Here is a 9,269-nt window from a genome sequence, read left to right on the forward strand (position 1 = left end):
GCCCAGACACCCTGTCTTCTCTCCAGCGGCAGAAAGGATGCCAGGGAGAAGAGCCAGTCCAGGCCTCTCCCCAGCGGCAGATATGTTCTCTGAGAGAGGCAGAGGTTGGCTGGGTGAGTAATACTCTGTTTGGAACAATTTGTTTGGGGTACTGTGTGGGTACAGGCAGTAGAGGACTGGAACTATGGACTAACTTCGGAGTCAACCCGTCTGGGGTCTCCTCCTGTGTTAGTCTCCTGCCGAAAGGGGAGAAATGTCACAGACCTAGCCGGGACAGAGGCTGTTGGAGAGGACTGTATGCAAGCCTGTTGCCTTTTGATTATGGGCCCTGGATTTTCAATGGATTCATTCTGTTGGGACACATCCTGTGAGGAGATGTTGGTGTCATCAACCTGTGTTTATGTTAATTGAATGAGCTAATGACATTGTCCTCTATACAATGTAGGAGACGGGACGACTGCTATTGTGTTAATTAACTGTGTGAAGCTCGGGGACCACAAGTCTGGGCGAAAGGTCATGTCTCAGTCACCTAGGCTGTATAAAGGATAAGATAATTAGCTCATGTTAATTAAATTACAGTTGTATTGTTAGAGGAGGTTCCAACGGCATATAAAGTCTTGTAACTTTGATTCATAATAAACAGTCCATGTTAGCAGTGAAGCAAGTGTCGCCTTGTTTTCTGCTCAGAGAGGTTGGAATATCTGATATCTGTATACAGACTGGGAGGAAGTGGTATACGACGGAAGCACTCAAGCGGAGTGTGGGACGTTCCATGACACGGGGTAGATAGGGACGAGCAGAACTGAGAGGCATCATCCCCTTGAAATGTGAGTGAATATTTGAATATGTTGGAAATATGCATTGGAATCAATAACTGCGCACTTTACTGCAATGCACATTACATACTTTGGTGCGATGCAGTGCTGTTCATCCTGAATCCTGATGTCATCAAGACTAAACCAGGGTCCATAGACATGATGAAACCGTGGTACAGTCCATCACAGGGAGTGCCATATGCTGGAGAGCACAGAATCGGGTAAGTAAAACTGTTTCTCCTCTTCCCTAGACAAAACCAGGTGATAACCCTCACAGGCGCAACCCCACTGCATTTTTTTTTCTGGAGTTGAGAATAAGGCTCCATGCACACCGAAGCTCATAAACGGGCATTTGGGCGTTTTTTTTTTTTCAACAGCTCATAAACTCCCCTCTATGTTATCCTATGTGTCCATGCACACATGGACGTTTTTGGATGTTTATCAGCAGTGGAGTTTATGGGCTGTTGTCTGAACGGCCTAAAATCGTATTCAGGAGCTGTTTTCTGGTCACAAAAAACGCTTAAAAACGTTAAACGTGCATAAACGCCAAAAAACACTCAAAACCGTGGCTCATCAGCGTTTTTTTAACGTTTTTGATCCATTGAAAAAAAAAAAAAACGCTAAAAAATGCCAACGCGGAAAAATGCTAACAAACATTAATGCAAAAACGTTAACAAATTTTTAAAGACTCACTGCAAAGCTACTGGCATTTTTATAATGTATTTTAACATCCAGTGTGCATGGAGTCTTAAGGTTTTTTGGGTTTTTTTTTTCATGCTGCGGAGTTGCTAGTTTTAGCTTTTAAAAATTCTAACATGTAAGTTTGCAGCATTTCATACATTAATGTTGTGACAGTGCTAGGCCCTGGCACAGTGTGCCACTATGTGAATGAAGGGAAAAGTGACACAGGGTTTCCACTAATGCCAAGTGCAGGGTTCTGGAAGGTTGTGACTGAGCAGGGAAATCCAGGTATGCAGTTTTTCTTTCTGAGTTTTGTAATCCCTGATCAGGGTCCAGAGTCCAAAGGCTTCAAAAAGTCTTGGGTGGGATGAAGCCGTCAATCCTGTGTCCAGGTCTTACTGGAGACCTGCAGGCTTGGTGAGTGTGCAGATGTGTACATTTGTTAGAACCTGACCATAGCTCAGGGCTCCCCTTTGGAGACAGGTTACACCACATTCACACTTGTGCAACTTGTCAGGCAACTTCGGACACCAAAGTCGCATGAGAAACCATACCCCATGTTTTCCAGTGATCATCATTTAAATATGTGTGACTTCAGAGTAGTTCATGTACTACTTTAGTCCGACTTTCATGCAACTTGAGGGCCATCGACTACAATGTTAACCCTCAACAGTTGCATAAAAGTCTTAACTGAATGTTTTACATGCAACAGTGGGTCCGACTTTGCAGAGGGATAACAAATCACATTCAAGTCACATCCAAAGTTGTTTGTGAAAGTTGCACTCCAAAGTTACGCCGACTTTGGAGTTGTACAAATGTGAATGTAGCCTTAGAGCTCCAGCCAGGAGACGGGTGTGAATTTCTGTTAGGAGACAGAGGTGCTCTACATAAAATACAATGCTCCATGCTGAAGGAGAGATTCCATGTCCATTGGGTTGAGAGAGTTGAGACGGCTGAGGCCTGTGCATGAAACTGCACAGATGTCAGCCAAGTTGCACCTGAAGTCGCACTGACATGTGGCTTTGAAATTGTGCGATTTTAGATGAAGTCACACGATTTCAAAGCTGCATTCAATGTGAACAAGGGGTGAGTCTGGGAGAGCTGGGACTAGGGTTGCCACCCGTCCGTGCTTGATCTGTTCCTCCTCCTCTCGCCTCTACCCCTCTGTCTTCCCAACCACACTGAAATCACCAGCGTTCTGTGCCTCAGAAAAGGGATGCATGGGTTGGAAATTTGAAGCTCAGGAACCAGCAGACCTATCGTGGATGAAAGGTGTCGATACCGGAGCCTCCATCCCCAGGTGAGTGAGCTCCCCATCCAATGTCTGACTGCCCCCTCCCTTTTCTCTCCTGCCTCCGAGCGAGTACACACAAGGTAAGACGGACTCAGATGTAAGGGGGAGCCTTGTGGACTATGATGGAAAGGGGGCTTTGGGAACCCCAATTTAAGGGGGAATGCTGGAAACTCTGAAGTAAGTGGGAGGTTTGGTGAGCAGAAACATTCTTACATCAGAGTTGTCTTTTACTCTAGAGTCCACAGTGTTCCTCCTTAAAAATTTTTTTTTGCTTTTGCACTAAAGTGTTCAGGTTTTGTTTGAAGAAAGGGTGACAACTAGACGAGTCCAGGGGACTGAGGGAATCTGTGAGTTTCAATGGAGTGAGAGAACCCGGGGTGCTAGGAGAACCCCTTTTGAGAGGCCAGGAGTGGGCCCAAACAGCAGGGAGCTGAGTGAGCCAGGAGAAGCTGGGTGAGATCGTCTGAGGGACCAGTGATAAGAGCAGTGGTGCTGCTGTAGAAGGGAGCCAGGTAGCTCGACATTTTCTGTTGTTTTGTTATGTGTAATAGGAGAGAGGGTTTCACCATGTCAGAAATAGTGTGGTTGCCACATCCCTAGAGTACAATTTGAGAAAAAGAAAAAACTCCCTTCCATGGGACTTTAAAGGCAACACACACTTAGGTAATACGAAAAATCTATTTTATTCAGTTTATATAAAAAAGTTTGATCATACACATGATCAATGATTAAAAAACATCAAATGTTATATGAAGAATACATACAAGAAAAAACAAAAAGACAATAATTTGCATAAACAATATGACAATATAGTAATACTCTCCGGTATATAGTAATCCCCGGTACCCGACGCGTTTCTGGTTAAACACCGTCATCAGGGGTATATGATAGGAGTAATTATAGTCACAATTTGTTTTTTACATGCAAATGGTTCCAACAACAAAAAGAAAAGGTGAAGCAACTGCGCAAGAGGGGGCGTAGATGGGCGTCAAAAACGAGGAGCAATAGAATCATAGAACACAATGAGTTCCAGGGTGGGTATCTGCCTGATGTTCCATGGTTGGTATCTGCCTGATGTTCCAGGGTTGGCATCTGCCTGATGTTCCAGGGTTGGCATCTGCCTGATGTTCCAGGGTTGGCATCTGCCTGATGTTCCAGGGTTGGCATCTGCTTGATGTTCCAGGGTTGGCATCTGCTTGATGTTCCAGGGTTGGCATCTGCCTGATGTTCCAGGGTTGGCATCTGCCTGATGTTCCAGGGTTGGCATCTGCCTGATGTTCCAGGGTTGGTATCAATGTTCTATATAAAATGGAGGAAGGTGATCAGAGCTTTCAATGAGGCTCCTAATTAGTCAATGACATAGGGTTATCCAAGTGTCATGTATATGCATCATCCCCTGAAATTGTATATATGGGTCCCAAACCTGGCGTCTCCCCGCTCTGCAGTGCTTGAAATGTTTGTTATGTGAAGCTGAAACCCCTGCATGGGCAACTGTTTTGTGAACTTTATTTTCATTGTAAATAAAAGTGGACTGGCAGGCCTTGAAACCGCAGTTCAGACTGGTGCGGACTCATTGCAAAACTTTGCTACCACTTAGCTAAATCCCCATATGGCAATGTACATTGCAGTAAAACTGCTCCTTCATTTTGAATAGGTGGCCTACACAGCACAACACAAGTCATAATGCACCTACAGCATATTTTTCACTACAGCATACCATAATGGACAGATTGGCACACCTGTGCATTGCACTGCACAGAAACAAACGTGTGGCATGGTACACTGGTAAGGTGCATTAAGGTGCCATTCAAAATGAATGTCACTGAAAGGCACCCCAGTTGGTTTTCTGGAACATATGGTAAAGTATGAACAGATGTGAATTCGGCCTAAACTTCAGCATTGACACTAACACCAACCCCATATTCTGAACCAAACTCCTGACTACTCCCTGGGATCAGTGAGAAATCTTAATATGTATTGGGACATAATTGTTACTTTGTAGTATTTTATTATAGGGAGAGCTGGGCTTGAAGTCATCTGCAGATTTTGTTCTCAGACAATTAACTCTAGTCTAGGCAGATAGAAAAGACACAAATAATTGCAGTTCTGTAGCACATTGTATACATTGACCTCTGGAAGATTTACCCCCCTTCATGACCAGGCCATTTTTAGCAATACGGCACTGGGATTTTTTAACTGACAATTGCGCAGTCTTGTGACGCTGTACCCAAATAAATGTATGTAATTTTCCCCCCACAAATAGAGCTTTCTTTGGGTGGTATTTGATCACCTCTGAATTTTTTTTTTTTTGTGCTATAAACAAAAAAAGACCAACAATTTTGAAAAAAGAAAACCAATATTTTTTACTGTTATAAAACATATCCAATAAAATAATGTTAAAAAAACTAATTTCTTTATAAATTTAGGCCAATATGTATTCCGCTACATGTTTTTGGTAAATAAGCCCAATAAGCGTATATTGGTTTACGGGAACGTTATAGCGTCTATAATCTATGGTATATATTTATTTATTTTATTATACTAGTAATGGCAGCGATCAGCGACTTATAGCAGGACTGTGATATTGCAGCAGACTATCGGACACTTACTGACACTTTGCGGGAACCAGTGACACTAATACAGTGATCAGTGCTAAAAATATGCACTGTCACTGTACTAATGACACTGCCTGGGAAGGGGTTAAACATCTAGGGCGATCAAAGGGTTAAATGTTTGCCTAGTCAGTGTATACAGTGTGCTTTTTATACTAGGGGAAGAGATTGATTCTAGTCCCTGCTTTGCAGAGACACTGGTCATCCCTTTCCCCCTGTTAGAACTGAGATAAGCCTTGTTTACATAGGCAAATATTAGTTCTTCGTGTTTTACTAATGATCAGCAGATGCCAGAGGACATCGAGTCCCCAGGACCCGCAGATTAGCTTTTGCTGTGAATTATCACAGCAGAAGCGGACTGCCCCCTGCCACACGTACCCCCTGCAGGTGGAAATGCAGAATCGCATACTGTATATATACTGTACGTGATTTTGCCCACAGTTGCCATCCTGTAGCAGTAAAAGTGCTATAGGGCGGTCAACAAGTGGTTAACCACTTGCCGACCAGCGCATGCTGATTTACATCGGCAGAATGGCACTGGTAGGCAAAAGAGTGTACAGGTACGTCCCCTTTAGGAAGTGGTGTCTTGGGCACGCACATGCCGCCACGGTCTTCATGACCGTGACCGCTGGTCCCACGGACTCGATGTCCACCGGGTGCCCACGATCGTGTCACGGAGAGGAAGAACGGGGAGATGCTTTTGTAAACAAAGCATTTCCCCGTTCTGCCTAGTGACAGGACAGACATCACTGTCCTGTGTGTTGAAGCCCAGCCCCCTCACAGTTATGCCCCGTACACACGGTCGGACTTTGTTCGGACATTCCGACAACGAAATCCTAGGATTTTTTCCGACGGATGTTGGCTCAAACTTGTCTTGCATACACACGGTCACACAAAGTTGTCGGAAAATCCGATCGTTCTGAACGCGGTGACGTAAAACACGTACGTCGGGACTATAAACGGGGCAGTGGCCAATAGCTTTCATCTCTTTATTTATTCTGAGCATGCGTGGCACTTTGTGCGTCGGATTTGTGTACACACGATCGGAATTTCCGACAATGGATTTTGTTTTCGGAAAATTTTATATCCTGCTCTCAAACTTTGTGTGTCGGAAAATCCGATGGAAAATGTGTGATGGAGCCTACACACGGTCGGAATTTCCGACAACAAGGTCCTATCACACATTTTCCGTCGGAAAATCCGACCGTGTGTACGGGGCATTAGAATCACTCCCTAGGACACACTTAACCCCTAGTGGTTAACCCCTTCACTGCCATTGTCATTTACACAGTAATCAATGCATTTTTATAGCACTGATCGCTGTATAAATGACAATGGTCCCAAAATAGTGTCAAAAGTGTCCGATCTGTCCGCCATAATGCCGCAGTCCCCATAAAAATCGCAAATCGCTGCCATTACTAATAAAAATTTTTTTTTTTAAATAAAAATGCCATAAAACTATCCCCTATTTTGTAGACGCTATAAATTTTGCGCAAACCAATCAATATACGCTTATTGCGGTTTATTTTTTCTACCAAAAAGAATAAAAAAAAAAAAAAGAATATATATCAGCCTAAACTGAGGAAAAAAAATTGTTTTTTTATATATTTTTGAGGGATATTTATTATAGCAAAATGTAAAAAATATTGCTTTTTTTTTTAAACTTGCCGCTCTTTTTTTGTTTATAGCGCAAAAAATAAAAACCACAGAGGCGATCAAATACCACAAAAAGAAAGCTCTATTTGTGGGAAAAAAGGGACGTCAATTTTGTTTGGGTACAACATCGCACGACCGCGCAATTGTCAGTTAAAGCGACGCAGTGCCATATCGCAAAAAGTGCTCTGGTCAGGAAGGGGGTAAAATCCTCGAGGGCTGAAGTGGTAAATGTATTTTTTAAATGCAAGCAGTGTAAATACCTGCATTTTATGTTTCAGAGCCTTGCAGTCCCTGTATAACAGGTCTGGAGTGTGAGAGAAATAAACAGCACAGGGAGCCAATCAGTTTGTTTGCTGACAAGACACATACAGATAGGAGGATAAAACACAGAGATGAACTCATCACTGTGCTGCTTCTCCTTTCACTGTCCATTCACAGGCTGGGGCAGGTCCAGGATGACCTGGGCTCAGAGAAAGAGGACTGAACATGCTGGTCATCAGATGGCAGAAAAAAGTACTGCCGAGGAAATCTCTGGCTTTAAGGAAAATATTGCAGCAAAAACTGGTTTTTTTTTAAATAATTTATTGGATTATTAATTCTTATCTTGTTTTTGGCTGGAATTCTGCTTCAAATGTATTTTTTATTTTTGGTTTGGCATCAGATCTTTGAACAGACTGAGGAATGTAGAAGCAACACAAGGAACCAAGGAGATAAGTTTATCAGTGTGCTGCTTCTCCTTTTTACCATCCAGACATAGGATGGAGTTAGGCAGGGAACCTGTAAGTGAAAGTGATCCTGCAGCAGAGAAAATATCAGGTTCCCTCCGTTGGTAAGCACGGCGATATACTGTGTAATTGTCAGAACTGGATGGACAGAAATAAAAGATACTTTGGAAAGTAAACAGCTCTCAAAGATGTTGCTTGACTGCCAAAATAAATTAAAGAAACAAAATGTTTGTTAAAAGTCCTTTTACACCCCAAACCATAAGTGTCCGCTTTATTCGAAAGACCCTATTGTATGTTTGCAGAGGAGGAGAAGCATACATTGTTCAGACATTGAGGATGAGTGGTGCTGGGGGCTGGCATTAATGTATATATGAAAAATACTGGTACTTCTGAAGGTTTACAGCATAAGAATGGGCTCATTTTTTTAAAAGACCACTTCAGTGTGTTTAACTTTCTATAAACACCACTATGGAGTACAGAGTAGAGATGGAATTACATGTCAAAGAGACGGCGAATAATCGCTCTCCCTAAGGACATTGTTCATGGGAACGAATCTCTCAGGATCCTAAAGTATATCTAATAGCCAAACTTTGTCATGAGTTGTGAGGAGTTAGAACCCCTGTCTGGTTTTTATTGCTGATCATGCCCCTCTACCACAGAGATATACTCTTTATCTCTCTGTTTTCTGGTAGCCTTGCCTGGGACTAAAGTACAAACATTTGAGTTGTCACCAGAACAATAATGTAGACAGGAAATCTTCCAATGGGGACACTTGACAACTGAAATTAAAGTGGTTCTAAAGCCTTATGGTTTTTTATCTTAATGCATTCTATGCATTAAACTGTTACTAAACCCAGACCCTGCATTCACTATTCATCTGGTCTCCCACAGAACATGGAAATGCAATTATTTTAGTAAATATTAACTGCTAAATACCTTTTCTCGTCAGAAGTATATAGCAGTCTTGTGACTTGCATCAGTCTCTGTTTAAAGCTCTTAGGAGGAGTTTTCATTCTCCCCTGATCCTCTGTCTGGACAGTGCTGATTGGCCCTGTGCTGATCACATTCACCCTCCAAAGAAAAAAAAAACTCTCTAGCAATACACACCAAACTGAGCATCTGCAGCATGACTCCTAATGCTCTGTTCTACCAGGAGATGGGTTGGAGTCAGTTAAAGTGATTACAAAGAGCCCAGATCCTCCTCTTCTCGGGTCCCTCTTCTGTACTCCTGGTCCCTCCCTCCTGTTCAGTGCCCCCACAGCTAGCAGCTTGCTATGGGGGTGCCTGAGCCAAGTCACAGCTCCCTGTGTCCATTCAGACCCTGAGCCCCAACCCGGCCCTGCCCCCTCTCTTCCCTGATTGGCGAGCTGACTTTGACAGCAGCAGGAGCCAATAGTGCAGCTGCTGTGACTCAGCCAATCAGGAAAGAGAATCTGGGACGGCTGAGACACTTGTGGACATCGCTGGACAGAGAGGGACCTCAGGC

The sequence above is a fragment of the Aquarana catesbeiana genome, linkage group LG04, assembly GCF_042186555.1.
Source record: "Aquarana catesbeiana isolate 2022-GZ linkage group LG04, ASM4218655v1, whole genome shotgun sequence".
Classification (NCBI taxonomy): Eukaryota; Metazoa; Chordata; class Amphibia; order Anura; family Ranidae; genus Aquarana; species Aquarana catesbeiana.